At 42.9% G+C, this 6,422-nt stretch overlaps 1 protein-coding gene across 24 annotated transcripts in view; it reads left to right on the forward strand.

The window, feature by feature from the left end:
* The window catches only part of EPB41L3 (erythrocyte membrane protein band 4.1 like 3), a 268,892-nt gene that overhangs the window by 85,271 nt on the left and 177,199 nt on the right, over positions 1-6,422 (forward strand). The window contains exon 1 of one of the 24 annotated variants that reach the window (XM_045296251.1): positions 6,228-6,275. The exons of the other annotated variants lie outside the window; for them this stretch is intronic. The gene's annotated coding sequence lies outside the window, so the exon portion shown is untranslated. Of the gene's footprint in view, positions 1-6,227; positions 6,276-6,422 lie in introns of those variants that run through there. 24 annotated transcript variants of the gene reach the window in all.

Consider the following 6,422-nt stretch of genomic DNA (forward strand, 5'->3'; position numbering starts at 1 on the left):
GAATCGTCCTGTAATAGGACATGGGTATCTAATATCTAATAGTGAATAGTCCTGATATAGGACGTGGGTATCTAATAGTGAATAGTCCTGAAATAATATGTGGGTATCTAATAGTGAATAGTCCTGAGACAGGACATGGGTATCTAATAGTGAATAGTCCTGAAATAATATGTGGGTATCTAATAGTGAATAGTCCTGAAATAATATGTGGGTATCTAATAGTGAATAGTCCTGAGACAGGATGTGGGTATCTAATAGTGAATAGTCCTGAAATAGGACATGGGTATCTAATAGTGGATAGTCCTGAAATAGGACGTGGGTATCTAATAGTGGATAGTCCTGTAATAGGACATTGGTATCTAATAGTGAATATTGGTGTACATGTTTGTACCATTGCTTTCAAGTCTCTGAGGTATATGAGAGTAAGTTTAAAAAATACTACAAAACCAGTGAAACCTTTAATGAAGAAAAAGATAAAAATGTGGAGCTACTGTTTCTGGGCATACCCTCCATCTAGGTCTAGACATTTCTGAGAACAGTGTTTCCATCTCTCTAACCCTTCCCCAATTTTTTGTTTCTTGATTATACCCCATGTCAAAAAGGTCATCCTTGAGGGACTCAAATTGTGTTCCTTTTAAATGTCCTTTGAGGCTTCGATATGAAAAGAGGTGTGGAGGCGGAAGTCCGGGGCTGTGCGGTAGGTTTGCTTTTGAAGGCACATTGAGACTCAGACACGTGTATTACTGCGAGAACCTGTCTGCAACCATCCACTGATCACGGAGACAGGTTAACCACTGCGCACTGGGATAACACCAGGCATATATGAACTGGAACCATAGTAGCTCTACCGAATCACTTACCCTTGTATACTTAGGCATACAATTGCTGGACTGTCTGGTAGTTCTATGTTAATATTTGCAATGTTTGAGGAATTCCCAAGCATTTTCCATAGTGGCTGTACCATTTTGCATTCTCATCTGCAAAGGATAATGGCTCTAAGTTCTCCACGTACTTCTCAACATTTGTTTTCCTTTTTTGTTTGCTTGTTTTGAACCATCTTAGTGGGAATAAGTGGTATCTCATTGTGGGTTTGATTTGCTTATCTCTAATGATTCTTGACTTTGAGCATCTTTTCATGTGCTTGCTGGCACACGAATATCCTCTTTGATAAAATGCCCGCTCACCTCCTTTGCCCAGGTTTTGTTTAAGTTTTTGTTTTTTTCTTCTTAATTGCAGAAGTGTTTAAATATACCTTAGATGTTAGACACTTGTTGTATGAGTACTGAACCAAAATATTCTCCTAATTTGTAGGTTGTCTTTTCGCTTTGTTGGTAAAGTCCTTTGGACAAAAGGATTGAATTTTGATGAAGTTTCACTTATTTCGCCTGTGCTGCTCATGTTTCTATTGTTATATTTGATGACGTGGTAGATTATTTTAATATTAAACAGCACTTGATATTATGTGCTAGAGCTGCAGTTAACTAGTAATCTGAAGAATTGCATTTTGATGCCAGATCTGCACTAACTCTGGCACAGTACAAAAGGTTACCTCTCTCCATAGTTATTTTACTGGAAAAAAGCAGCATAAGGATATTACACACACACACACACACACACACACACACACACACACACACAAGGAGTTATACACTGGCAAGAATAAAGAATTCTTTGGGGGTGCAGGTGGCTTTATTTTTGACAATGGAAGCTATAGAGGGAAATCTAATCTCTTTAGAAAGCAGATTCCAATGGCAATTATATTGTCACCTTTCCTTCCACTGTATTTTGTTACTTTCTTTTCCATATGGAAGAGTTCATTATTTTATTTCCTGATGAGAGTTAAATGGTAGGTTTTTCATTATTGTCTTTACTCAGCAGGCACTAAGATGTGATAATGTCTTTTTACTTTATAGAATTCTAGTATTTCTGCGCCCTAAGACATTTTAGAAATAGCCTCTCATTTTACATACGAGGAATCTGAACTCTCAAAGTCAGTTGGCAGCTGAGTTCATTATTTGACATCTGTTCATTCCTTTGACAAAAATGCGAAATGCCTGCTTGCAATGTACCCAGTGAGACGCTGCGGGGAGACAGAGATGACTGAGTGGGGCTCCTGCACGACATTAACAAGGTGGAAAGAAGTGAGAGTTATCACTGGGATGCAAGCCGATGATTGGAAGAGCTATGTTCTACTCATCAGTTGATATTTTGGAGGTGGCAGGGGTGGGAGGGGGGTTGCTGCTGGTGGAGGGTATGTGTGTATTTCTTTTTTATCTATCCTGTGCAAAGAAAAACAAAAACAGTTTAGCAGACAGCCTTTGTGAAGCCTTAAAAGGATTTCTTGTCATTGTTTTCCAAATATACTCTTGGGCTATACAGCAAAATGTTTAGCCAGATTTTTAATACTTGGAAGATTAGGATAGTTAGCTGGCATTTCAAATGTTTCTTTCTTTCTTTCTTTCTCTCTCCCATGATACTAGTCATTTTCATGTTGTTGCTGTCGGACTCTTAGAAACTCTTGCTTAACAGAAAGGCACCCTCTTGGGTCCCAAGTCATCATCACAACTTTGCCATGTCTGAGCCCATGGCTGCAGCAACAGTGTCAACTCACTGTTTCCTGTGGTATTGCTGCATTTTATTCATTGCCAAGAAGTCTAAGATTAATGAGTCCTGTACACTACAGTTTTCTTTCAATTAAAAAAGAATAGCAAAAATAGGCAATAAAATGAATGAAAATGTGATACCATCTGTTTCTTTTGAATGATGATGCCAACTTAGTGTTTATTGTAAACCATCCACTTGTAGAGGCGGATGTTTTTGTGTGCACACAACAGAATCATTTGTCATTCTCAGACCATATACACAACATACACATATACCTCATTAGATATGTGCATCTAATACTGTTTCCTGAGTTATTAGATCTTTTCCTAAATGTGTATTTATGTTTAATTTTCAGGTGAGGCAGGATGGGTACATAAAATTCTCAATTAGTTTTACTTTAGGGCAAGAATAGGAACCCTGATATTGCTGTTGGTAAGCATTGGAGTACTGGGGCAGCAGTTCAAACCTACCAGCCACTCTGGGGCAAAGATAGGGTATCTGTTCCTATCAAGATTTATAGCCTCAAAACCTTATATATGGTCACTAAGAATCGGTAACAACTCTGTGGCAATGGACATAATTTGGTGTTTTAGTGCAAGAAAGGCCTTTCAAATTATTTAAAAGTTGCACATGTGGTTGTGTTGAAGACTTGGTTACAAGTAAGGCCTGGCTCAGTCATTTCAAAGTGGGAGTAAAGTGACATAATATTAAACTGTAAGTGAGATAACCAGTAAACTCACTGCTTATGAGTCAGTCCCCACTCATAGCAACCATAGAGAACAAAGTAGAGCTGCCCCTGTAGGTTTCTGAAGCCGTAAATCTTTACAGGAGCGCCAGGTCGCATGTCTCTCTAGGAGGTGCTGGTGGGCTCAAACTGCTGACCTTGTGGTTAGCAGTCCAACTTGAAACCTTGCATTGTCCCTAAGGCAGGCTTTCTTTACCCAGGGAGTTATTGCCTATGTCTGTAACATTTGTATATCCATTGCCACAGAGTCGATTCCACCTCATGGTGACTCTCTCTGAGGAGCCCTGGTGGCAGCGCAGTGGTTAAAAGCTAGACTTAACCAACAGGGTAGTGGTTCAATCCTGGGAGAAAACTTAAAAACTAAGCCTACCATGTTGCTCTGGAGTAGATTCTGAGACGCAGTGATTCTAATTTGAATATAGGTGCTGCCGAAGCAAGCACGAGACACAGTGATTCTATAAGATGGAATACAGCCGCCCTAGGGGTTTCCAAGGCTGTCATCTTTGCAACAGCAGACTATCTCCCAGAGCAGCTGGCAGGTTCGAACCATCTCCAAATGCTTTAACCACTGCTCTCCAAGGGCTCTTGTCCTATAGGGTTGCTGTGAATTGCAGTGGACTTTATAGCAACACTTCTGTGCCCTCATAGGAAGTTAATACACACAATCCCCAAACTTTTCAACATTTAAACTGTCACCTATAGTATACCTGTCACTTGAAAGACAGTTTGGGCCCTTGTTACCTCTGGTACATACTTGGAATAGTGCGATACTTTCTTCCTATCAGCTCCCAGGCATTTGTCCCCATTCAAATCTGTGCTGTGTCACCAGGTTATTTCTTTTAAAACATGATTTAATTCATGCTTCCTTACATAGAGTTTTTTGTTTAGGAGCATTGAGTTTATTTTAATGGTGGTATAAAAATTTGGAGAGGGATATCAATAATGGTTGTACAGCATGAAGAGTATAATCAAGGATACTGAATTATACCTGTAGAATTTGTTCAATTGGAGAATGTTTTGTTGGATACATCTTTGCACAATTGAAAAAAATAATTACACAAATAACAATGAGTACAAGGAAGAAGAAAATGTTCTACAATTGATTGTGGTAATGATTATACAACTCTTCTTGATATGATTGACCTATTGAATTGTATATGTGGATGAAGTGCCAATAAATCTGTTACCAAAAAATGCTAAACCTGCTCATGTTCTAGGGAAAGGGCCTTGGTTGGTGCAGTGATTAAGTACTAGGCTGCAAATGGGAAGATTGGCATTTTGACCCCACCAGCTGCTCTAGGGAAGAAAGATGTGGCTGCTTCCTTAAAGAGTTTAGCCTGGGAAGCCCCATCGGACAGCTCTACGCTGTCCTACACGGTTACTATGATGCATGGTTACTACTGCTATGGCAATTTTTTAATAGGGGGAGGGAGCTGAAGTTCTTCTATAGAATACAGTTCCATAAACTCCCTAGCAATACGACAATAATTTTCGAACTTTCTTTCCCATCCAAACCCAAACAAAACCTACTGGCTCATAGTGACCCCATAGGGTTTCCGAGACAGTAAATCTTTACCAGAGCAGACAGTCTCATTTTCCTCTGGCAACATGTGAGGTGGATTTGAACTGTTAACCTTGTAATTAGAAGCCCAACTTCTAACCCACATGGCCAACAGGGCTCCTTTTCTGCCCCACCCCCATTAAAGTTTCCTGATCTGGAAACACAGGCCATGCTCCTGCCTTCCAGAAGCTGTACCAACAAGCCAGACCCACTACTCTCCCTGTCTCCACAGTTGTCAGACCTTTAATGTGCATCACAAGACTGGCACCCAATCGTAAATGCAATGCTTTTGTAAATCTTTTATTTTTTCCTCCCTAAAGGAGCTCCCAGAGGGGTGAATATGGGGCTATTTGGACAGGGCCTTAACATTTTAAGTAAGGTATGGAGTTGTGGCACCTTGGTACCAGCATTGATATTGTGCCTTGACCAGGAGTTGTTTCTCCCATCGGGAGTCATACATGTGAGTCCCTTCTTGCTCTTCTGGTGGAAACTTCCATCCATAATGACTCCCTCTTGGGCTGGGAATAGGGAGGAGTGGGTGGTAACCACTTGTTGAAAGACAGGAAACTTCTTCCTCAATCATTAATTCAGGCCTTTTTCGTGGTCTAGTGGTTATATGTTGGGCTGGGATCCTCGAGGTCAGTAGTTTGAAACCACCAGCTCCTAACGGGAAGGAAAATGAGGCTTTCGGTTTTGGAAACTCACAGAGGCAGTTCTATTCAGCCCTATAGGGTCACTATGAGTTGGCATGACTCAATGGCTGTTTGTTTTGTCAACTGAATATTTCTTGAGCATTCACCATGTCCAAGACACCACCAATTTGATACTTTTTTCTTCTTTAAAAAAAAATCACTGCAGTCCCTAAGCCAATCAATCAACCAACGCGCGCGCGCGCGCGCACACACACACACACACACACACACACATACACACACACACAGCGTCTGGGAGGGATACGGAGGGGATGGGGAGTACAGGGGCAATAAACTCCCTAATCAGAAATCCAGAGGCTATCACTAATGACAACTGTGTGGGGCATTGTCCCCTGAAGCCTGACTCTGCGCCAGGAAGGCGAGCACTGTTACAATGTCACTGTCCTTAAAGGACTGCGGTGTCCCCCTCCCCCGCATCTGGAGGCGAAGTCCGGACCGAGGCTGGCTGGCTCTGCACGGCTCTGGGCGTGTGCCCCCGCCGCAGCCCGCCAGCCTCCGTTGCTCCTGCAAGGGGGGCGGGGAGCGGCGAGCAGCCCTCCTCCCCACGCCCGGCCCCGCGCTGCCGCCGGCGCTCCCTGCGCACAGCAAAGAGGAGGCGACCGGGCGCCCAGCTTCCCACGCCGCGCACGCCCCGAGTGCTCGCGCGTCCCAGGTAACTTTTCGGTGCCTGGGATTGGGGGAAGCTGAGAGGGTCTCCGGTCTCGGACTGACTGAGGACGTGTGCAAGGGTTGGGGTCTAGGCGTGCGTCCTGCAGAGGACGCGTGGTTCGGGTTCCAGCATCGCCCGAGCGCCCGAACC

Source organism: Echinops telfairi, unplaced genomic scaffold, assembly GCF_000313985.2.
Source record: "Echinops telfairi isolate 266 unplaced genomic scaffold, ASM31398v2 ScPeMD7_7400;HRSCAF=8409, whole genome shotgun sequence".
NCBI classification, from domain to species: Eukaryota; Metazoa; Chordata; class Mammalia; order Afrosoricida; family Tenrecidae; genus Echinops; species Echinops telfairi.